The sequence below is a fragment of the Felis catus genome, chromosome B3 (assembly GCF_018350175.1).
Source record: "Felis catus isolate Fca126 chromosome B3, F.catus_Fca126_mat1.0, whole genome shotgun sequence".
Classification (NCBI taxonomy): Eukaryota; Metazoa; Chordata; class Mammalia; order Carnivora; family Felidae; genus Felis; species Felis catus.
This window is the reverse complement of record NC_058373.1, coordinates 137,690,449-137,715,595: the sequence shown is the minus strand read 5'-3', so window position 1 is coordinate 137,715,595 and position 25,147 is coordinate 137,690,449. Positions and strand designations below refer to the sequence as shown.

General features: G+C 47.1%; 1 protein-coding gene across 7 annotated transcripts in view; it reads left to right on the top strand.

Moving 5' to 3' along the window:
* Nucleotides 1-18,113: 18,113 nt before the first annotated feature.
* The window catches only part of DICER1 (dicer 1, ribonuclease III), a 73,311-nt gene continuing 66,277 nt past the window's right edge, over nt 18,114-25,147 (top strand). For 6 of the 7 annotated variants that reach the window (XM_045060473.1, XM_045060475.1, XM_023256000.2 and 3 more), the window contains exon 1: nt 18,200-18,334. The gene's annotated coding sequence lies outside the window, so the exon portion shown is untranslated. Of the gene's footprint in view, nt 18,174-18,199; nt 18,335-25,147 lie in introns of those variants that run through there. The other variant, XM_023255999.2, reaches the window with a different exon arrangement.

The window sequence follows — 25,147 nt, the reverse complement described above, 5'->3', positions numbered from 1 at the left end:
AAGATTACAAGTGGGGTTGACCTCTTTATTTGAAATTGACTGCCCTTATATGAAATATGAATGTCCTTGCACAGGATATCTATCGGAGCCTTCAAGATGTCATTGTATCCCTGGCGTTTATTTTTCAGGCTTAACTTTTCGGGGAGCAGTTTTAGGTTCACAGCAAAATCGAAAGGAAAGTACAGAGATTTCCCATACGCCCCCTCCCCCCTCCCACAGTTAGCCTCCCCCATTATCAATGTCCCCCACCAGAAGGGGACATTTGTTACAACTGCTGTCCCCACAGTGACACATCATAATCACCCAAAGTTCACAGTTCACGTTAGGGTGTATCTCTGGCTTTGGATAACATCGATTACTTGTACCAATTGCTTTCAATCACAGTACAGTTTTTCGGGAACCTCGTTAATAACATTTTCTGACAATATCTTGCTAACAAGGATGTCCGGGGCAAGTGGGTCCCATGGCGTTTTAATATATTTAAGCAAAGAGTTTCAACTGATTAATAGATGCCAAAATGTTAATAATTTCACATGATATATGAAATACAGAATAGACCACAGGGAAATACATAGCTCCATCTACTGTAAATACTTTGAATTGGCTATCTCTGGGTTTGTACTTTAGGCCCCTCAGTTTGTTTTCATCATGCATTTAATTAAGAGTTTTGTAAGTGATGTCGGGCTCATAGCATTTTGCTAGACTCTTAAGGGACATAACTGTAATTAACATGAGGATCCTGCCCTCGGATCTGCTCGCTGAACAGTTTTAAGGCTTGAGAGCCGGTCACCTGCTGACCCTGTACTGCCTTGGAAGGACTGAGGTTTTAGGGTCTAAGAGGAGTTTGCTCTGCTCTACCTAAAGCTCCAATCACTGAAAGGGGGTGAGGTCAAATGACGAGAGGGCAAAGGACTTCTGGAAAGGGTTGGAGAGGTGAGTAGGGAAGCGGAGGGAGAGGGGCCAGGGCAAGGAGGTTGCCAATGGTGTTCTTACTCCCAGGTGACCAGCATTTCGAGACAATGAAAGGACGCGGTCAGAGGTGACGGTTCTGTGACGGACCAGGTCATCCGTTCGCAGCAGGAATGCGTTGCACAGGCCAGACGGCATGTTTTGAACTGGAAGAAACTGCAAGCGACTGCTGTCCAGTAGATGAAAAAGGTTCTCAAGTAAAAACCATACCCTGTGGTAAGTGCTGAAATAAAAGCCCGTGTGTGCTATGTGCCTTGGAAGTAGAGAGAAGGAAGACACTCACTTTGCTGCAGGGAGGTGGGGGGCGGGAGGAGCGGGGCATCAGGTCTCAGACGGGTGGCCTCACAAAGGAGGAGACTGGTGAGATAAACCCTGAACGGTAGGATTTCTGAGGGCACAGAAAAACAGGAAGGGTATTTCGGGCAAGGGGAACAGCATGAACAGCTGCACAGAGGCGTGAAATGTCATCATGTGTTTGGGAAACAGGGAGCCTGGTGCAGCTGCAGCTTAGTAAGGTGGCCAGGCGGGAAGTTACATAAGCAGCTTCTGCAGGACCTTGAACTTCAGGGTGGGAAGCCTGCAGACACTGGGGAGCACTGAGAGCCCCAAAGCAGGGCAGAGACGAGAGAACAATCGTCTGGAAGCGAAGCAGAGGGTGGACTGTAGTGAGTGAAGAGTTGGAGAGGCTGGGTAGGAAGCTATTGCAATGAGTTCAGAGGAGAAAGGGAAGAGATCAGAAGCAGGGCAGTGGCAGTATAAAGAGGAGGAAACAGAATCACAAGGGGAAGTTCAAATTGACCTGTGGGACGGACAGTACTGGGCCACTAACTGGACTTGGGTGGCATTTCTATTTTTTTTTTTTTTAATTTTTTTTTCAACGTTTATTGATTTTGGGGACAGAGAGAGACAGAGCATGAACGGGCGAGGGGCAGAGAGAGAGGGAGACACAGAATCGGAAACAGGCTCCAGGCTCCGAGCCATCGGCCCAGAGCCCGACGCGGGGCTCGAACTCCCAGACCGCGAGATCGTGACCTGGCTGAAGTCGGACGCTCAACCAACTGCGCCACCCAGGCGCCCCTATTATTATTACTATTACGCATCTTAACAACTGAGTCATCGTTTGCTGGCTTTTTTTTTCAGATACTCACTTTCATGGATAATTTTTAGAAAACATATAATTGAATTTCTTTGGATCAAGCAAAATATCAGAAATGACTAGAAAAACCTTTATTGCATTTAAGATCCTTTTTTTTAATGTTTATTTATTTTTGAGACCATGTGAGAGACAGAGGGCAAGCAGTGGAGGGAGACACAGAATCTGAAGCGGGCTCCAGGCTCCGAGCTGTCAGCCCAGAGCTGAGCTGGACGCGGGGCTCAAACTCACGAACCGTGAGATCATGACCTGAGCCGAAGTCGGACGCTTAACCGACTGAGCCATTCGGGTGCCCCGCACTTAAGATCTCGAACCCTTAAGTCAGAACCTTGGTAACTTAGTCTCTTCAATAGTGCCCACAAAGCAGGTGCAAAGCATTAAGGTATTACCACGCCTAGTTTTTACCTCTGTCTCCTGCCTTTGCACTGGGCTGAGAGCTTCCGCAAATCAGACACCGACTTCTTTGCCATCATGTCCCCAGTCTTTAGGGGACTCTGAGAACAAGGTCACGGCCAGTGTTCCAAAACCCTTTGTTGAAGAACGAAGCAATAAATAAATGAATGGATGGATGAGGCAACAAAAGAATGAAATCCTTCTTTTGGACTAAATATAATGTGCATCGTACTTGGAAATTGCCCAAATGACCCAGGCAAGGGATGAGTAGAATGAACGCCTGACAGACGCACTTAGACACGCTGGAATCCACAGCGAATAGGAGCCAATTAGCTTCCCATCCAGAGGCAGCCGAAGTCCCGCCACCCACATCCTCCCTCTCCCTAGTAGTTTCCTCCCTAAATCGACGTGTCAAAGAGGCTTTAGCCCAAACAATTTGGATTCGGTTTCTAATACTGCTCGGATTTTCTGCACACTTCACAGACTTTTTGTATAGATACTGATTCAGGTACAAAACCCCAAATACCAGTGATGTAAACAAAGTCATGTTCCTCACCTAAGAGTTTAGGCTGTTGGGGCACCTGGCTGGCTCAGTCAGTAAGCGCAGGACTCTTGATCTCAGCTCAGGTCTCACGGTTTGTGGGTTCGAGCCCTGCATCAATCGTGCTCTGTGCTGACAGTGCGGAACTTGCTTGGGATTCTCTCTCTCTCTCTCTCTCTCCCTCTCTCTCTGCCTTCTCTCTCTTAAAACAAATAAATAAACTTAAAAAAAAAGAGTTGAGGGGCGCCTGGGTGGCGCAGTCGGTTAAGTGTCCGACTTCAGCCAGGTCACGATCTCGCGGTCCGTGAGTTCGAGCCCTGCGTCGGGCTCTGGGCTGATGGCTCAGAGCCTGGAGCCTGTTTCCGATTCTGTGTCTCCCTCTCTCTTTCTGCCCCTCCCCCGTTCATGCTCTGTCTCTCTCTGTCCCAAAATAAATAAACGTTGAAAAAAAATTAAAAAAAAACCAAATAAATAAACTTAAAAAAAAAAAGAGTTGAGTCTCTGATGGTGGCTCTAAGATGTTGGGATTCCAGTTTCTTTCTATCTTGTAGCTCTTACATCCTCAATATGCAGCGTCTGTTACCTCATCTGACAAGACAGATCCAGCGCCCCACCACTGTGTCCTTATTCCAGCCCCAGGAAAGAAAGAAAAGAAGGGAGGAAGACATTTTAACTTTAATGGAATGACACAGAAGTTGCCTGCATTACTTCGGTTCACGTCTTGTTAGCCAAAGTTGGTCACGCGGTCACACTAGCGCCAAGGGATGCTGGGAAATCAAGCATTCAGCTGGCTCACCGTGCACCTGCCGGAAACTCCCATCGCTTACAGAACGAGGTCCTTAACCTTTCTTAGGCCGTGGATCCCCTTGGCAATGGGTTGAAACTGCTTCTCAGAATTCTCGAAGTTTTTAAGAAAATAAAAACTTCAAAAATATTTACATGACAGGTAATTGTGAAATATTTACATCTGTGCTTCTTCCCGCATTAACAACAAATATGGCAGCCGGTCTAATAAGTGTTGTAACTACTGTGGCTGCTGCCTCCGTTACATTCGTCATTGAAGGAAATACTAAACTTCAGTTAGAGGTTAGTCAAAACAGAGATGTATTTTTTTTCCTTATCCTGGTTCATGAACACCCTGAATTCTATTCAAAGGCTTCTGGGGGTCTGTGAACCTACATTATGGGCCCCCCACTAATAGCATAAGATGAAGGGAGACGCATTTCAATCCATGCCCGGGCTCTGTGGTCAGTGCTCTCTGCAGGAGTCAGGGTTCGGTGAGGAGACAGCAACCACAGGGGCATTTGAAAGGGGAAAGTTTAATATAATTATTAACTATAACAATGATTGGTATCACAAGGAATTGACTGGTAGGAAGTAGAGGGAATTCTAAAGAACGTCGGAATTGCAGATGTGAAGAGAGCTCGGGACTGACACCCAGGAATTGTTAGAGGGCATGGCATGGCTGATTGGATGGCAGAGCCGTTGGTGTGGAACCTTCTGGAAATCCATCCATGCTGCGGAAAGCCATTCGTGGAGAGGGATCTCGCTGCAGACACTATGAAACAACCTGTGGCGGTTGCTGGGTGCTGGGTGCTGGGTGCTGGGTGCTGCTGACTGTATACTGCAGAAGTCAGGCTCTGGGGAAGCTACATGGCAGGACTGGGCACTGGGGAAGCCGTTGGCACGGTGGGAGCCAGGTGCTGGGGGATCTGCCTGCACTGCTGTAATTGGTGATGCTTAAACCTGACGGCTGGCCAATTGCTGTTGTTTGACCACCAATTTGCAATTTCCCTCTTTGCTCCAGCCTTGTCTTCCCCATCGATGGTCCTGGGCTTCTGCCCAAGTTCTTGGTTATCTCCTAGTTCTCTCTAAGCAAAGCTTCAAGAATGGACTTGAATCTCACCAACGGGTCTAGAACTCGGATACTTTGCTCAGCGTTTTCTAGTTCGTTCCTTGGAACCACAAATTATTATCCAAGTATCTTCGCTTACCAGGTGGAATCTTATCACACACTGGAAACTTAAGTGAAGTCCCGATGGTTTCTGAGAACCACGTTTGTTACGGCGCCCTACCCAACAGACTGAGTCTTCTTGGACCAAGCCCAGACCTACCAACATCTTTTGGATCCTGGGAACCTTGTTGATTCCAGTTTCCAGATACACTCCTCTTCCAAACCCCCATCCGGTTCCTAGTGTTTGCCCTTTCCTGCTGACCCACTGCTGAAATCCATGATGATTTGGGGTCAAGGCCCTTAGACAGTCAACAGCAAAAGGGGAAAGACCCAAGACTAGCCTTAGGGGCACACAGAAGTGGTTCCTACTGATGTGAAGTTTTTTGTGGAAAGTTCTAGAAACTCCTCCACCTAAAATATTCTTCTTTCTTTCTTCTATTCCCTGCTCCCTCATTCTCCCCGCCCCACATGCATATCTTACCTCCAGACTCTCTCAATACTGGAAACAGTACCATTTGTGGGTTTTTTTTTTTTCCTTTTGGAATTAAAATCATCATGATTTACTGAAATCTCTTTCAGCTACTCATACAGACCCCTGAGAGAGATAATAAGCCATTATTACCTACAAACGCTTTATGATGTCTTATTTACTCCTTGCTTTTAATAAGCTGTCTGCAAATGGGGCCCCGAGGAGGTAAGTCACAACACATGTCAGTGTGGATCGACTACACATCCAGCTTGCCAAGGACAGTTCCAGTTTACATGTGTTGTCCCAGGATGATTTTTAATCGCGTCCCATTTCCCTGTTGCCTAGGTGTAGCCAATAAATCAGTCACTTAACTAAGTTGGAGGGGTCTGGACCGTGTCATTTCATTTGGGGATAGAGAAGTCTGGAGGACGGATTGAATTTGCTGGGAAGCAGTACGGCATGTTGAGGAAAAGCTGTCAGAGAAGAGAAAATGCCATAGAGACGGCTGCAGACAAGCTTTGCTGACTTTAGAATTTGCCGTAACCAACCTCCCAGTGTGAATTGGGTTCCCATCTGTCAATGCACCTGGGAATGGCACACGTTGGCTTTTGAGGAACATAGCCCAGCAATAAAAGCCTAGTGACACAGGCTTGAAGTCAGTCAGTCTTGAATTTAAATCTCAAATCCGGGGCGCCTGGGTGGCTCAGTTGGTTGGGTGTCTGACTTCGGCTCAGGTCATGACCTAGTGGTCCTTGAGTTCGAGCCCCGCATTGGGCTCTGTGTCGGACAACTCAGAGCCTGGAAGCGACTTTGGATTCTGTGTCTCCCTCTCTCTCTGCCCCTCCCCTGCTCACGCTCTCTCTCTCTCTCTCAAAAATAAATACACACTGGGGCGCCTGGGTGGCTCAGTCGGTTAAACGTCTGACTTCAGCTCAGGTCATGATCTAGCGATCTGTGAGTTCAAGCCCCGCATTGGGCTCTGTGCTGACAGCTCAGAGCCTGGAGCCTGCTTCGGATTCTGTGTCTCCCTCTCTCTCTGACCCTCCCCCATTCATGCTCTCTCTCTGTCTCAAAAATAAATAAACATTTTAAAAAAAATAAAAGAAGTTGTTCTTCAAAGTGTTTAAAAAATAAATACACATTAAAAAAATAATAAATAAATAAATAAATAAATAAATAAATAAATAAATAAATATTTAAAAAATCCCAAATTCACTCCTAACTGGTATGTGACCGGGTCCCTTCTCTACTCAGTCTTCTACTGATAATCTGTGTCCCTTGTCTCTTTGAGTCTTAATTCCTTTCTTTGTCAAATTGAGATGATAGTAACACCCACTCTTGAAGCAGCACTAAAGATGAAATGAATCAATGTGGGTAAGGTATTCAGCATAATGCTTGGGGCGTAGCAATCACTCAGTTTCATCAGTCGATATCAGTAGTGGAATGTTTGTCCACCTGTCCTTCTCTGAAAACCTCCTACCCCGCTGTAGTAGGCTGAATAAAGATGGCCCCCGAAGATATCCGTATCCTGATCCTTGGAACCTATGAATGTTACCTTGGGTGGCAAAAGGGACTTTGCAGGTGAGATTAAGGTAAGGATCCTGAGATGGAAGAACTATCCTGGATCATCTAGGTAGATGCCAAGGGTACTTACAAGAGTCCTCATGAGAGGGAGGTAGAGAGAGATCTGACTACAGAAGCATAGAAAGGTGATTTAATGCTGGAAGCCGAAGGTCGTGCTTTGAAGACAGAGGAAGAGACCTCAAGCCAAAGAACACAGGCAGTCACCAGAAGCGGAAAGAGGCGAGGAAATGGATTCTCCCCTCCCAGCCTCCAGAAGGAACCAGCCTGCCAATACCTTGGCTTCAAGCCCAATGGGATAGAGTTTAGACTTCTGAACTCCAGAATTGTAACAGAATCCATTAAAAAAAATTTTTTTTATGTTTGTTTACTTATTTAGACAGAAAGAGGGACAGAGTGTGAGCTGGGGAGGGAAGACAGAATCGGAAGAGAGGAAGACAGAATTGGAAGCAGGCTCCAGGCTCTGAGCTGTCAGCGCAGAGCCCCACGCGGGGTTCGAACCCACAAACCTCGAGATCATGACATGAGCAGAAGTCGGACTCTTAACCCACTGAGCCACCCAGGTGCCCCATAACAGAATGCATTTCTGTTGTTTGAAACCACTGAGTTTGTGGTAATTTATTACAGAAACAACAGGAAACTAAGACACCCACCCATGGGGGGAGCCTCTCCATAGTCATATTTCTTTCTTTCTTTTTTTTTATCGAGGTGTAATTGACACATAGCGTTACATTAGTTTCAAGGATACAACATGATGATTTGATACTCATATATTGCAAAATGATCACCACAATAGATTGTCCCCTTCCATCACCGTCCATAGGTACAGAAGCCTTTTTCTCGTAATGAGAACTTGTAAGATCTATTCTCTCAGCAACTGTCAAAAATGGAATAGCGTTATTATTAACTATGGTCACCACGCTGTACGTTACATCCCCATGACTTATTTCAACAGCCTTGTTACTTTCCCTTGGTCTAAGAGTGCACACGTGACCTAAGCGGGGACAATTAGATTCTTCCTCCCAGGCGTTTGGAATTTTGACCTAGGCATGTGGGTGTTGAAACACATCCATGGCAGAAAGCCAGAGCCATGGTTCATGACCTTCTGTTGCTGGGTTTCTCACACCAGTCATGCTTCCTGCCTGCCCCTTAGATTAGTCAGCTCTCCCTCAGATATAACAGGGATCTACTGTGGGATTCAACGGTATCCTTTCAACAAAATCCCTTTGTCAATTAAGGTAGCTAGCCTTCAATGTCGGTTGACGGTCACCCCAAGAAACCGATCAATACAGACAAGCTGTAACGAACAATCATCGGAGAAAACCGCTTGTCTGCAACAAGCCGCCGGACCACGGCCTGGCTAACAGCCCCAAGTCAGGCTTCTGTGGCTTTAAAGCAGTTACAGTCCCTGAGAAGCTCCACAGCACAGTTGAACAGGGAGCAGACGAAACACCAGGGCTGCTGAGAAAACGGTTCTTTCTCCCTGGCCCGGCACAGTCAAAGGTGAGGCAGCTCATTTTGACGGGGAACCTTAAGGAAATGTCATTTTTTTTTAAGGCTTATTTATTTTTTAGAGAGAGAGCATGAGCGAGGTAGGGAGAGAGACAGAGGATCCGAAGCAGGCTCTGAGCTGTCAACACAGAGCCTGAAGCAGGGCTCGATCTCACGAACCATGAGATGGTGACCTGAGCTGAAGTCGGATGCTCAACCGACCAAGCCACCCAGGCGCCGCAGGAAATGTCATTCTGAGTAGATCTGCGTGTTCTTGACACACGACTGGATTTTCCCTAAGAGAGGGGTGGGGGTGGGGGAGGAACTGAAGAAATGTTCCCACCGTCTGGTCGCCAAACTGGCAGGGAGAACACAAAAGATGCATAGTTCAATCTAAAAGAACTCACGTTTACTCAGGCATGTGGTGAAGCTCTGCGAAGTGTGTTGTTCACTTTCAGAGAGAACACTGCAGCCAAACCCGGGGCCTCACGAGACGCCACCCCGGAAGAGCGCACAGAAGCACGGGAGTGAGTTTGCTTCTGTCACTAGCCTCCTGTATATCTTCTGCTGACCATTCAAGAGCCAGTTCGGTGACAGCGACTTCCAAAGAACAGCTGTCTTTTCCCTAAGGCTTCATTCATCCAGCAGGCTTTTATTGAACTACTGCTTTGTGCCTGGGACGGTACGAAGGACATGTGATCCAAAGAGGATCTGACATCTTTTCTGCTCCTGGTGCGGGCTGATCGCTGAAGTGGGAGACACAGGGAAAGGCTCTGCTTTGATATGAAGCATCTCAGAATCCTGCCAACGGGATTGTCGGCGTCTGGAGGGCACAGACCATATGCGATTCTCTCATTTCCTGGGGTGCCCAGCACAGGAGTATGAGAGTAGAGAACCCTCACACTCAAGGCGTACTCAAATATGTGCTGCTACTTTTATTGAGTTTATTTCGGCGATTCTTGCTATATATGTCTCTAATAGTCACGATGACCGTAACTCATGGAACGCCGATTAGGTGCTAATACATTATTCACCGAATTCTCTCAACCTCAAGCCGCGGGTACTCATATTATTTACACTTTATGAAGGACAGAAATGGTGCTCTGTAAGGTGGTCTTGTAAGAGATAGGGCTGGATTCCAGTCTCGACTGTCTGGAGACGGAGGCCGACCTCTCTCCTGCCGTACGTGGTCCTGTGACCACATTTTATGGAAAATTTGCTAAGGATCGATGAAACTTCAAGCTTTCTATTTTTCATAATCATTTGACTTGCAAGGATGGAGATGCAATTCAAATGGTTTTAAAAATATTGGGGGCCGGGTGCCTGGCGGGGCTCAGTCGGTCGAGCGTCCGACTTTGGCTCAGGTCATGATCTCGCGGTTTGTGAGTTCGAGCCCCGCGTCGGGCTCTGGGCTGACAGCTCGGAGCCTGGAGCCTGCTTCGGATTCTGTGTCTCCCTCTCTCTCTCTCTGTCCCTTTCCTCTCACACTCTGTCTCTCTCAAAAATGAATAAACACCAAAAACAAACTAAAAAAAAATGAAGCTGACTTTAAGGCTATCTTACAACGCCTCTGTCTCTGTCTTTCTGTCTGTCTCTCCTTCCTCCTCCACACCTTGTCTCCATCTCTCATCTCAGTCTTTTCTATTTTTTGGTGTTCTTGACTTCCCCTGAAATGGGCCCTCTCCGCATGAGGGGAACACGGCTGCCAGGACCACACGCTTACGCCCACTGACCAGTGAGGCACCGGGATTCCTCTTCACCAATTCCAGGCACAAAAATCTTAGGGAAGGTTTTGATTGGCCGGGAGGGGGTCATGCGGCCAGGAGAAAAGTGAATTGTTCCAGCCTTCACATGGCCAGCTTTGAGATTAGGGGTGGGGTCTGTGCCTGGCAGTCCGTGGAATGACGCGGTCAGAGGTGGGATCGTGGGAAAGAGAATTTCTACTTAAGAAAACATGGGCTGCACCAGGACAGACAAAGCAATGTGTGTGCATTGCTGCCTAAGACATGGGCCGTTGCCTCCTGCGGTAGCTAATGTAGGTGTAACTTGCATTGAAACTACGGAAGAAGGTACATTTCACTCAACTTTAAACAGAGGAGGGGATGGGGCGCCTGGGTGGCGCAGTCGGTTAAGCGTCCGACTTCAGCCAGGTCACGATCTCGCAGTCCGTGAGTTCGAGCCCCGCGTCAGGCTCTGGGCTGATGGCTCGGAGCCTGGAGCCTGTTTCCGATTCTGTGTCTCCCTCTCTCTCTGACCCTCCCCCGTTCATGCTCTGTCTCTCTCTGTCCCAAAAAAAAAAAAAAAGTTTTAAAAAAGAAAAACAGGGAGGTGAATGGTAGTATAAAGAAGAAAGGAATGATAAATCTACCTAAACTCAATATTAAAGTCGATAGTTCCGTTGAACTGCATTAAAAGAAAATCTGGGGAAACCTGATTTTATAATTCTAAGCTCCTTGAAAAATGGCCTCCGTGCAAGTACTAATCCCCTGTGAATGTTGTTTACCAAGTAACAATTCAATGCAAACTCAGAGTATACTATGTCTTTTTTCCCCCAATTACAAAAAGCTAATGCCAAGATATGGGAAAATTGCTATAGTCCGATGTGAGGGAGGGGCAGGGAAAGTCAATCAAATACTGTGACACAGATAAGGTTACCACAGGGCTATAATGTTTCTGTTGTTTTATTTTCCCCTGTCAGAGTGAAAAGATACTGAAACTCTATAGGGGGGGCTATTCAGGGCGCTGGGAAAAGTGGCAAGGACTTTGGGGGTAACTTTCCCTGGTAAACTACTGAATTGTCTCAAGGTCAGGCTTCGTTCCTTCTAAATTAAACAAGCCTCAGGGATTCAGTACCGATGTGAGTGCAAAAGACAGAACTGAATCAAAAGTCATCCCCCAAAACCAAGAGACTCCAAGATGCCAGGAGATGACTTGATTTTTACTCAAGTTCAAAGAGAGGCGTGGGGCGCCTGGGTGGCTCAGTCGGTTAAGCGTCCAAATTCAGCTCAGGTCACGATCTCGCCATCTGTGAGTTCGAGCCCCGCACCGGGCTCTGTGCTGACAGCTCAGAGCCTGGAGCCTGCTTGGGATTCTGTATCTCCCCTTTCTCTGCCCTCCCCTGCTCACACTTCTGTCTCTCTGTCTCGAAAGTAAATAAACATTAAAAAAAAATTTTTTTTAATAAAAGATTAAAAAAATAAAGAGAGGCGTAATATAATTATGATCTGGGACAGTGAAAAAGGTATTGAATGTGTCTGACTGGTGTGTTTTTCTCTACATTTTATTCCAACTGAAAATGTTACTTGAATAGATTAAGGTTCACGTTTAGCTGTTTTATTTATTTTGTTAAAAACAAAGCAAAATAAGCTCTCTTTTCCTCTCTCTCTGACCCTCCCCTGCTCATGCATCGCACACCCCCTCTCAAAATAAATAAATAAACTTAAAAAAAAAAAAGCAACATAACAAAAAAGTTGAACCATGTGGTAAAGACCGATAATCTTTTTTTTAAATAATTTTTTTAAGTTTATTTATTTTGAGAGATGGAGCATGTGCGCTTGAGTGGGGGAAGGAGTAGAGAGAGGGGTAGAGGGAGAAGCCCAAGCAGGCTCCGTGCTGTCAGCACGGAGGCCAACGTGGGGCTCGAACTCACCAACCGTGAGATCATGACCTGAGCTGAAATCAAGTCAGACACTGAGCGGACTGAGCCGCTCAGGTGCCCCAGGCCTGCTGATCTCGATCACAGTTCACAAGGCCCTTTGGTCACATGGCAGAGCTCTGATGCCCAGCAGGGCTCTGTCGGACTTACACCTTCTGCTTCCCAGAAGACAGACTCTGGGTGACCTTGAAACCACCGCTATTCGAGGGGAGAGCAAAGCACACACATTTTCACCCTCCAAATATCCCTAATTCAGCTCCATGTCTCTCCCATTAGGACCATCCTGGTCAAAGCCATCACTTCCTTACAGTTTCGCAAATGAATCCTTCGATTTTGTGCTTCTCCGTTGTCTACACTGGCTGGAGTTAACATTAAAAAATGTGTATCTGGGGGCGCCTGCGTGGGTCCGTCAGTCAAGCATCCGACTTCGGCTCAGGTCGTGATCTCGCCGTTCGCAAGTTCGAGCCCCACATCGGGCCCTATGCCAACAGCTGAGAGCCTGGCGCCTGCTTCAGATTCTGTGTCTCCCTCTCTCTCTGCCCCTCCCCCTCTCAAGCTCTCTCTCTGTCTCTCTCTCAAAAATAAACATTAAAAAAAATTTTTTAATGTATATCTGATGTCATCACCGTTGGCTGAAAAACCTATCTATGGCTTCTCCATCTGTGAAATGAAACAGTAAGTCCTTAACATGATACACAAGTTCCTTTGTATTCTGGTGCCACTGCTCCTGGTTCTCGGGCCTTTGGACTCTGGGAGTTTCACCGATGGCCCCCTGGCCGGGCCTTTGGACTTGGACTGAGTTACAACCCCAGCTCTCCTGATTCTCCAACTTGCAGATGGCAGACTGTGGGACTTTTTGGCCTCTATGACGGGGTCAGCCAATTCCCATTAAAAATCTCCTCTTCTATTTCTCTCTCTATACATCCTATTGGTTCTGTTTCTCTGTAGAACCCTGACTAATACAGAAGTGTGAAGAACTCCCGTATTTCCTTTACCCTGAAACTCCATCCACTTTTCACCAATCATACCGATGATATCTTTTAGGGCCAAAAGATCCAAACCAAGCAAGGATTACACGTTGCACTTACTCATCATATACCTTTAGTTTCCTTTGTTCTGGAAGTGTTTTTTAGTCCTTCTTCGATCTTCATGATCTTAAAATCTTTCAGTCGTTTTGTAGGCTATCCCTCAACCTGGGTTTGTCTGGTGTTTCCTCATAAGATTCAAGATGCTCAGGGGCGCCTCGGTGGCTCCGTCGGTGAAGCGTCCGACTTCGACTCAGGTCATGATCTCACAGCTCGTGGGTTCGAGTCCCACATCGGGCTCTGCGCTGACAGCTCAGAGCCTGGAGCCTGCATCGGATTCTGTGCCTCCCTCTCTCTGCCCCTCCCTGGCACTCTCTCTCTCTCAAAAAGTAACACTAAAAATTTTTTTTTTAATGCATGTAATGCAGTGTGGGGTGGGGCCCACTTTCTGTCTTGGACTGCAGGTCCAGCTGTCGTGTCCCTGGCTGCTGGCCAAAGCAGACCTTGTCCGGTAGGGACCCTTGACACGGTCCACGCACAATAGCTGTACTTGGCCTGTGCTGTGTCACAACGGCAGTTCGCGGGATAGCGTGAGGACATGCTGCTGTTTCTCTGCGGTTAAGTTTCCCCCAATAAAGCCCATATTATAGCTGCGCCGTGTAGCACGCTTCGGGTGTATCTGTGACCTGTTGCCTGAAAGTTAACATTGAATACTTGAGTAAGGTGACGTCTGCTAGATTCTCTTTTGTAAAGTTCTTGTTTTTCAACTAAGAGTTATAGGGGAGATGCTTTGAACCTATGTTACTATCCCATTCTTTGTCCAACTTTCACCCAGGAGATTTAGCAAACACTGATATTTCTTGTCTGATGATTGCCAAATGGTGATTTTCTAATTCCATCATTCCTTCTAAGTTTTTTTTAAGAGAGTGATAGAGCATGCACACTCGAGAGGGGGGGCAGGGAGGAGGGATAGAGGGGGAGGGAGGGAGAGAGAGAGAGAGAGACAGAGAGAGAGGGAGAGAGTCTTAAGTAGGTCCCGCACCCAGCACAGGGTCAGCGAGACCCTGACGTGGGTCCCGATCCCACAGCCCTGGGATCATGACCTGAACTGAAATCAAGAGTTGATGCTCAATTCACTGAGCCACCCAGGAGCCCCTATTCCTTCCAAATTTCTAGTTGCATTCTATCCTAAGGAAGACCTGTCTCTTTTCTCCTCACTTATTCATTCATTAAACACACACACACACACACACACACACACACACACACACACACACACATCAGCGTGGACTTATGGATTCTATTTTACTCCATGGGACATAATCTCCTACTATCATCATTTATTTTGATGTTCCAATTTCCCAGATTTGGCCAGTGGGAGTCCCTTCAAATGGACTACGTTGTTGTTTTGAAATGTCTCCTTCACTCTTCGAGCATTTTCATGTTTTCTGGCACGACAAGGAGGTCCAGGCTCACTTACGCTTTCTCTGTCCCAACCGTGAAATCAGGTATTTCTTCAAGGATTCCCAGTTCCTTTTAGCAGAAGATGGTGTTTCAATCTGGGTGTTAGGTATTCTCCTGGATATAGGGCTGCTGCTCCAGGATTCTTTCAGCGGACAGAGCTAGGAAGTATATATACATAGATATACTTTTATGTATACTGAAAGCCCTAGGTTCACATCAGCATCTCCAATTCCAACCTGACCACTCAAGCCTTCTTCTTTTCTCCTTTCTATATGTGTAACCCCATTCTCCAACAGTGAGGAATGTGGCTTCCGTGGTCCTCAATATAGTTTTTCATTTGCAGAGTCCCCTTGTATATACAATTGGCTGCCTGACTTTGCAGGACCGCACCCACCTTCCTTGTTTTGGCTCTGATCTCCACGCTCGGCTGACTTCCTAGCTGAATAGTGGGACGACTGTATTCTCCTGGGTAGATGGAAAAGCTGAGAGAACCAGTCACTAGAGAAAGATACACAGATAAGCAGACACAGAGGGGAAAAAAAAATCACAGAAGGATATAGAGAGTACCTTTGAGTTCCTGAAAGCTTTCCAACTCCTGGGTCTACTCCTTTGCTGCAGCTGTATTCCTGCTCCCGGCTTCTGTGAGAAGCGTCTGCAACCTTATGATACAGTTCTTCCCTTTTGGTGAAGCTACTTCAGGTTGGTTTCCGTTACTTGCAAACAAAGAGTCTTAAGCAAAGGTATATTTGTATCCTGACTTGTCCTACAAAAAAGAAAACAAATTATGGAAATAATCAGGGCAGAGGGAAAATAAAAAAATTTGCCCACCGAAAATGCATACCACATGGTACTATACCGTTGCTTAACATGGGCTGAAATATTAGCTCCAAGATTTCTAGTGATCCAAACGAAGTGTGAAACACTATCCCTGACAAGAGTTTATGTCTCTGGATTTAAAAACAAGCCAGCAACTAGAGCATGAATAGATAGATCATTGGAACAAAATGCAGAGTCTACAAGTGAACCCTTCCACAAATGGCCAATAAGTGGCAAACCGTGTAGCCATCTGGAAGAAAAAGAATTTGGATCCATCACTCATCCCATATACTCAGTCACTGCCAAATGGATCGATGTTTAATTGCAAAAGACTGGAAGTCTAAGTGCCCACCAATAGAGAATTAGTTAAATAAATCAAGGCACATCCCAGCAATATAGTGTTATGGGGATTGAAAAAAAATAGCAAGGGGATGCCTGGGTGGCTCAGTCCGTTAAGCATCAGACTTCAGCTCAGGTCATGATCTCATGGTTTGTGAGTTTGAGCCCCGCATTGGTCTCTGTGCTGACAGCTCAGAGCCTGGAGCCTGCTTTGCATTCTGTGTCTCCCTCTCTCTCTGCACCACCCCCCCCCCCACTCTGTCTCTCTCTCAAAAATAAGTAAACATTAAAAAATTTTTTAAAAATAGCACGGACCTCTGTATATATTGCTGCAAAATACCTTCAGGATATATTATGTAAAGAAGGCAAGGTAAAGTAGGCGTGTAGAGCATGCTACCATTTTTGTAAATGAGGAAGTCTTGGCTTGTATGCACATGAAAAAATTCTTCTGATGAATGAGGAAGAAATATCTGCTTGGGGACAGGTGTGAGAAAGAGATTCTTTCTACTATATACATTGTTATGCTCTCTGAGGGATGAACCATATGTATGTACCACTCTTTTTCTTTATTAAAAAAAAAAACTGGTGAAAATTAGACAAATCCGCTGATGGAGAAGACCAGCTAGTCTTGACAGATTGAACGGACAGCAGGAGGGGCTAAAAGTTTTACCTGCCCCCAAATTCCCACTGCTAGTGCCTATTTTCACCCTGAGAAGCCATCCTTTTCACAAAGGATTATCTCCCGAAAGCCTTTATGTGTGTTATCGGAGAGGTCTGTTGCCCACAGTGCGGTACGTGTAAGAAACGTTTTTATGGAGGTCTGCCCAAAGCATTCTATTTCCTAATTTTGCCCATGAACATTCCATGTTAAGGCGAAACTCCAAGCCAAACTATGGTAGATGTATGATCAAAATTTGAGCACAGTAGTGACTGACAGCACGCCAGTCCGGAAGCCAGACTACCTGGGGCTCTAATCTCAGTTCACTTATTAGCTGCTGGAAGCTAGTCAGTTTCTCCATCTGTTAAAATGGGGCCAGTTACAATGCCCATCTCCAATTTATATCAGAGCATGTGCGCCTTAGGGCAGCCAGTCCAATAGCAACAAAATGTGGCCCACGTTAAGACATCACGATTCTTCTAGCACAGCAAAAAAAAAAAAGAAAAAAAAAAAGAAAAGAAAAAACAAGTGAAACTACTGTTTATCCCACTGTGTAAAACACATGATCACTTCATGTCATCAGTAAGATTATTAGTGCGATGTCTTACAGTCTTTTTTTGGTAAAGCACACATACATCTATGAGTTCCAACCAGCACATCCCACTTGGGACTGGCCAATTTTTAAGTGCTCAAGAGCCACACGAGGCTGGTGGCGGCTGTAGAACACCGGCTATCTAGCACGGAGTAGGTGCTGAGTGCTAACGCTTAAGATTGGAAGCATCCCCTGCAGTGCACCAGACTACCCCAGGAGTCCTCTGGAAGAGATGCCTACATTTGGGGGTAAATTAATAGGATTCTCTTTAAGCCCATGACTTACTGGACCTCCATCCACTCTAATTCACAGACACGAGGTGTGGCAGAGGGTTGCAACCTATGCAAAGAGACAATTTACATAAGCACCCCCCCCCCCCGTCTCCGTCCCATTATCCGGTTATTCCTATTCCGGGGCGGGGGTGGGGTCTGTTGTCTCCCCAAAAGCGGAGGGCCCGGCACCACCACCGCGGGGGAGAAGCAGGCGAGTGGGAAGGCCCTTTAAAAAGGGGAGGCGGTGGTAAGAGGAGAGCTGAGCCTCCGGAGAACAATTACGGCCGTGGGGAAGGGCCACGTTTAGGGGGCGGTGGGTGTCAGAGGGGCAACGATGGAGGCGGACGAGTTCCGAGAGCCGGGAGGTTCTGCCGAGCCCGGCGAGCGCTCGCGGCCCCGGCGCGCGGGCCCAGGAGCGCGGCGAAGGCGCCGGGCCGCAGGCGGTGGATCGCCCCGGTCCACTCCCGGCGCTGGGCCGCAAACGCCGCCTGGCTTCCGCCTCCCGCGTCCGCTGTCTCCCGGCTCCTGAATGGCTGCGGGGCCGGGATTAACCTTTCACCGCCGCGCTCTGTCCAATCACAGGCTCGCTCTCATGCCGGCGCGGGGCGAGCGGGGCCGAGCGGAGCGTGGGGGCGCGGAGGGGGCGGCGCGGGCGCCGGTGGGATTCTTCAAGCGGCTGTGCGCCGTTGCCGCGGGCCGTGCGCGGGCTGCGGGCGAGCCGGGCTCTGCGCAGTCTCCGCAGGCGCGGGCGGGAGGGGTCGAGGCGGAGGCGCGGCGCGGCGCAGGCTGCTCCAGGCCCAGGTGAATGGAGTAACCTGACAGCGGGGACGAGGCGACGGCGAGCGGGAGGAAATGGCGGCGGCGGCGGCGGCGCCAGGCGGCACCGGGAGGCCTGGGCTGTGACGCGCGCGCCGGAGCGGGGTCCGATGGTTCTCGAAGGCCCGCGGCGCCCCGTGCTGCAGGTGAGGCGGGCTCCCGCGGAGCCGCTTTGTGTGCGGGGCGGGGAGCGGCTGCGCCCGCCTCGGCGCGGAGGCCCGCGTGGGCGCCCGGGCCCGGACCCGCCGGGGAGGGCAGCCGGCGCGGGCAGATGGCGCGCGGCCTCGCCCGGTCCCGGGCGGCGCGGCCTGCGAGCCGGGCGTCCACCGGGCCGGGCTCCGCGCCGCCCGGCCCCTGGCGCCCCTCCGGAGTCGGCGCCGTGGAGGGCCGCGGTGCGGTCGCGCTGGCGGCGGCCGGGGCCGCGGAGCCCGCGCTGCCGCCCGCCGGGCCCGCGGAGAGCAGGCTTTGACAGGTCCGGTTACGCACGCGGGAGCGGTGCGGGACCCGCGGCGGCGTCCGGGGAGCATCCTGGGGACCGCGCCGGGCCTGCCCGGAGGGCAGGGAGGCCGGCTGTCGTTGCTGGCGGGGAAGCGCGAGCCTTGGGGTCCCGCCCGGCGAGGATTGTTCGCGTTTATTGGCAGGTGACCAGATCTGGGTCCCCCGGGGCGGGTGGCCGGGGCCATCTTTTCGCCCCTCCCCTCCGATGTTTTTGTTGCCAGAACGCCTGAACCCTGCAGAGGAGCCTTTCAGGAGGGTTTTTCATCCCCGGGAAGTCGGTGTATGTTTTAGGTTAGCGCATCAGATCCATGGGGATGGTCTAGAAAAACCGAGCTGCCCCGAAGGCTTTGCCCGCGGCAGAGTTAACACACCCCGTAATGTGTCTTTAATAGCCCTGAGATTTGTAAAAACAAGGATGAGTGAGGAGTCCTTTGCTCTTCAGGGTTCAGTCTGTGCGTTTGTGAAGAAAAGTCCTTCTTCCGGGGACCCGCTGCTGATCCACATGGAAAGTCTGAGCATTCTTAGGATTATCACGAGATAAGCATTCATCTTATTAAAGAGTAATTAACTTTGAAGCCTGTGCCGCTGGGAGGTGCTTCTGGCTTTGAATTTTCTGAATCTTTACCGTCCCGATTTTCACTTGTCTTCTGTTGCTTGTCTTTCAAGTGCAGCACACTCAGTGAGTGGAAAAGGACAGGAGTTAGGAGTTAAATTACTTGGAAAGTACACATTTTTTAATGTGCTCTCGTAAGAGGTTCGCTAAATTGAAAATGTATGGATGTAAACATGTCGTTTTCTCAACAAGAAGCCATCTGAATCGAGAGCTCCAACAAGTTATTGGACGATGGATGATGGTGCAGCATTCTGAATGAGACTGCGAGGGAGTAGCGATTTTAGGACTGTTAGTATTTGGGGGAGTGTCATTAATAGCTAGGCTCTGGAATAATCAGTTTCTTTCGCAGTGTTGTCTTTGGAGCCAGTTAGCTACCTGTGGCGTGTGTACGTTACATGGAATATGTGGTCTACACACAGACATATATGGACACGTGCATATAATTATTTCAGAACTTCATTTTAGGTCACATAAAACTTACTCTATAGATTAGAAATACTGTAAACATTGCTTGTAATATGATGGTCACTATAAACATATAAATAGCAACATGGGTTGATGGATTTATCCATGGTATACACGTGCTGTTTTAAGAAAAGATGTATTCACTAATTTAATTCGGGGAGAAAAGATCTTCTTTTCCTGCAGTTTAACGCTATCAGCTCACCATCAGAGGTTAAGTTCCGTCGACTGTATTATGCCTGCGACTCTTGTGTATGAGTTGGTACAGCAGGGTTTTGCCCTTGCCAAGTTTTCTTGTCCTGGGTTTAGAAGACGTTTTATTTTGATGTGGCTCGTGATTCTTACCTGATAGTGATTTGGGGGGTGGTACATAGGTGGCAGTTCGTTTGGTGTAGTGCTGCCTTCTAGGAATGACGTTTATGACCCTGGGACTCTCCCCTGCCACCATCGCACGTGCGGGATGCTTGTTTCGTTTGAGAAAGTAGGTATTTCGTAGAGGTTCCCTCACTTGTGACCCGGATAACATCCTGTGGTCATTACTTGTGGCAGAGGAAAGAAAGGAAACGTTTATTAATAAAAAGTGCCTCCTCCTTCTGTGCCGGGATATTTCGGTTGCTTTTCTATACCTGCTCCTTCAGACCTCCCTGAGACAAACGCAGTATCATCCTTCTTTTGAAGACCCCGATTATTGACCCGAGCTGTGAACCTGGAAGTAGCAGTCAGGAGTCAGTCATGGTTTGATTTCAGAGTCCTTGCGTGTGGGCTCTTTGCAGTGCACTCCGTTACTGCAAGTGGATTTTAGGAGAAAACGTGTGTCAGACGCGGGTGAGTCCTGGGGCGCCTGGGTTGCTCAGTTGGCTGAGCATCAGACTTCTACAGCTCAGGGCATCATCTCATGGCTCGTGAGTTCGAGCCCCACGTCAGGCTCTGTGCTGACAGCTTAGAGCCTGGAGCCTGCTTCGGATTCTGTATCTCTGTCTCTCTCTGCCCCGCCCCTGCTCAAGCTCTGTCTGTCTCTATCTCAAAAATAAAAGTAAAAACACTAAAAGAAAAAAGAAAAAAAAAAAGACAGGTAAGTTCTTAGATAATATTTGTTGACGGGGCGCCAGAATGGCTCAGTCGGTTAAGCATCTGACTGGCTCAGGTCATGATCTCAAGGTCAGTGAGTTTGAGCCCCGCGGCGGGCTCTGTGCCGACAGCTCAGAGCCTGGAGCCTGCTTCAGATTCTGTGTCTCCCTCTCTCCGCCCCTACCCTGCTGGTGCTCTGTCTCTTGCTGTCTCTCAAAAATGAATAAATGTTAAAAAAAAAATTTTTTTTTGTTTTAATTGCTGAATGAATGGAACTTTCTCTAACCTTAAATATTCTGGTGACCCCTGATTATCCGAATCATTCATATTTTTTTCTTTTTTCGTGGTAAAATCGGCATCACAGAATTTACCTTTTTAACCAATTTTAAATGAGGAGTTTGGTGGCGTTAAGTATATGTCTGTTGTGTTGCAACCATCACCACTGTCCATCTTCAAAACTTTTTCATCATCTTCACCTGGAACTCTGTCCCCATTGAACATTACCTCCCCATTCCCCCCTCCTCCCAGACCTAGGCACCCCCATTCTTCCATCTCTGTGAATCTGACTGCTCCAGAAACCTAGTATATGTGGAATCATACAATATTTGCCCTTTTGTGACTGGCTTGTTTCAGCTGGCATAGTCTTCAGGGCTCATTCATGTTGTAGCATGGGTCAGACTCTCCCTTTTTTTTTTTTTTAATGTTTATTTATTTTTGAGAGAGAGATAGAGCGAGCGCAAGTCTGGAGGGGCAGAGAGAGAGGGAGACACAGAATCCGAAGCAGGCTCCAGGCTCCGAGCTGTCAACACAGAGCCCGACGCGGGGCTCGAACTCACAAACCGTGAGATCATGACCTGAGCCGAAGTTGAACGCTTGCTTAACTGACTGAGCTACCCAGGTGCCTGTCCGACTCTCCGTTTTTAAGGCTGAATAATATTCCTTGTATATGTGTATACACGCCACATTTTTTTTATCTGGTTTTTCATGGATGGACGCGTGGGTTTCTTCTGCCTTCTAGCCTTGTGACTAATGCTGCTGGGAGCATAGATGTACAAGTATCTGAGTCCCTGGCTTCACTTCTGGGTATATACTCAGAGGCGGTCAGGCTGTTTCTTGATCATCAAAACGCTAGAGTCGGAAGTTACTGCAGTATGAGTTTTCTGAGGGTTGCTCTAGGCGGTTACACTATCCTACAAATAATTCCCCTCTGTTCAGAGATGAGTTTAGTCTCCTTGAGTCCCAGGATTTACTCATTTTTATGATCTTGCTTCCTATCACTGCTTGGCGAGTAGATGTGCGAGGAAGTGAATTCATTCAGTTGATTCATCACGGGGCTTTGGAGTGCTCTGATGCTGCTAGAGGACGAAACTGGGAAGGTCTGTGTTCAACTTGTGTAAACAGTAAGTTGAAGCCAAGTGATTTATCTTGTTTACCTTGTGCTCTCCCTGTCGGACATTCAAGAGTTTACTTCGTTCAGAAACCCCAGTGGATGTATGTGTGTTATACTGGGTCTTATTCACAAGTTTCTTTGGAATATTTTTTCCTATCGTTAACGCACTTACGACTTGCCGAAGCAGGTGATGATCTTACGAAGCGACACCCTGCCTTTTGTAGTCTACCTCCTGAGCCTGTCAGGTGGATCTTTTGTTCTTTATTTTCTGATTCTTTGATGTTCATCAAATCCTTTGCATGTTACAGGCTCATTTTTTTTTTAGTTACAACTAATTTCCGCTAAGGCGATTCTCGTGGTAGTACACTCTGTGTAGACATAGCCATTTAGTACTTTATTATTTGTCTACTTTGAGAAAGGATTTGAGATTGTCTTACACTGATGGGCTGATTTGAGAAGACCGAAAACAGTGGCCTAAGTGGAGGGGTAGAGTGTGGAAGTTGCTGGAAGGAATTATCAGTGAGAGGCTGAGGGCAAGGACAGCCTCGGCATCTTCATGTAACCGAAGAGGGTTTTTTTGTTGTTGTTGTTTTGTTTTGCTTTTTTGTTTTTAATTTTTTTATTAGTCAAAGCAAAAGAGGAAACAGAACTAATTATATAGTCGGCATTGACTAATGAGAGGAAGTAAACCAGGAGAAGCCGACTTCTGTCTCATATGAAGAAGAATCATTTGGATTCTTGCCTAAAATGACATTAACGATAGATGGAGAAAATGTGTTGCATTTTACAGATGGGGAAACATTTTGCACCTGCCATTTTAGAGAAAGCGGAGAAGAGCCTCAGGCTTCAGTAGTACAGGTGTGCCTCGTACTGGTAATTTGATTCGTCAGAGTTTAGTTAATTTATCTTTCAGGTGATGTCCCCGCAATATCAATGGTCTCATTCAGGCTTTTGACCGATGCTGAATCACGATCCAGTCACAAATGAACCCTTTTCTGGATAGCGTAGGCAGTCAGGATCTTCCAGATTCTCTCGGCTAGTCTTTAGGAACGCGTGGCAGTTGCCTTTCTTACATGGTGGTGTATACTCAGTGAATGAATACAGAGAGAAATGCATTATTTTTGAGGTCAAGTCAAGCTGATGAAATTGAAATCTTCAGTCATATAAAAAGGCCTTTGTTAAAACAGATCCCCGAGTACAGAGTGGCTTTCTCGTTCATCTGAAATTGTCAATGAATTGTTAGGACTCTTTTTCATACACAAAGTTGCTTTACATTTTAAATAAGTGACTAAGAAGATGCCACAAGAAAACATTGTCGGAGGAGGTCCCTAAGCCTGTTACTGGAAAGAAGACAAAACGATTAAGTTTTGGCCCTAGCGTTCTCATCTTTGAGGCTCATGGTAACAGTAAGTGTTGGCTGCGTTAAGGTTGATAAGATAGTAAGGATGGAAGAGTGCCTGGCGTAGAAGGTGCTCAGATTTGCCTAATGAACTGATTAATTTATATTTAATTTTTTTTGGAGTCGTCCTTAGAAGCCAAGATAGGTTTACGGAGCATGATATTGCTTGTATATTAAGGCTTTTAGACAGATCGTCGCTCTTATTTTGGACAGATCATGCTGTCTGATTCTTGATTCTCCTCCATTTGTGATGTACATATGAGTAAGTGCATAGAAACATTGTGGACCAAGAGAAGCGTTAAGAAACTCATGGACGAAAATTGCTATAAAAATCGGGAGTTGAGGCAGCCTGACTGTGGTGGTTGTGATGTTGGTTCTGTTTTTGCCGACAGCCCGATGTACACAATGAGGTCGCGATTTAAAAAAAACACGTTGGGAAAATTCCTCTGGGAATTAGGTGTCTACAAACCCATTCAGAATTTTAAAAATAACGTATTGAACTCAAATAACGAGAGGAGGATCCCAATGTCAAACTCGATCTTTGAAATGATGTAGAAAGGTTCTTTGACCAAGGAGTTAGATCAGCAAGACTATCGGAAGGGGAAAAGAAAGGCAGCAGCAGACTTATCTAATACTTTGAGATTCCAGGACTTGTGTCTTTCTGTTGGTTACAGCCTAGGAGGGCAATGAACCTGTCAAACCCTAAGATTTGAAGGCCTCTGATCAGTGGTATTTTAAGCTTTTTCCACCTTGGAGAATTAAAGATTAATATTTTACTATAGCATCATAGGGATGTCTGCACTGTATCAAATAGTGCAGCTATCTATCTGACTTGGGTCTCTGTAATAGAGATACCAAGTGTAATAATGCCTTTATATTGCTAACTCTCCCTAAGTAACCGTTATCCTCCTATTATGCATGAATAAAACATCATCCTTGAATCTGTATTTCACACCATCATGAACCGTTTATATATCTGTCACACATCCTTGGTGTAGGCCACTGGTTCTTACTCTGTAGACAGAGACTACGGATTTGATGAAAGATGTGAATCTTATTTCCAGAAAAACGTACATACTCATAATTTCACATGAAATTATACGAGGTGCAGGGATCCCTCCTGAATCCTATCTGCACGTGCTTGCTTAGGCCATGTCTACACAAAGACAACTAATAGGTTAACTAAGGAGCAGTGACAAGATTCTGGATGGTTGACGCACAAGTTCCACACGATTGATGGAATCGAATGAACAGTGCAGAATAACGTGTGGTCAAGAAACCTCTGTTCTAGTTGGCTTGACTTCTAAATAACTAGCCGTGTGGTAAGCGCAGGTCACCTTGGCCTTTGTAGATTTTAACTTTCTCACTGGTAAAATGAGAACATTTGCAAGCCTCTAAATATCTTCTAGTCAGTAGTCTTTAAGGCACCCCTAGAACTCCGGGACCTCTCCATTTCAAGCTGAGGGTTTCGACTGAACATGAGGCATGGAAAAGAGAGGCTGCATTTTTCTTGAGTATTAAGGTTTGTA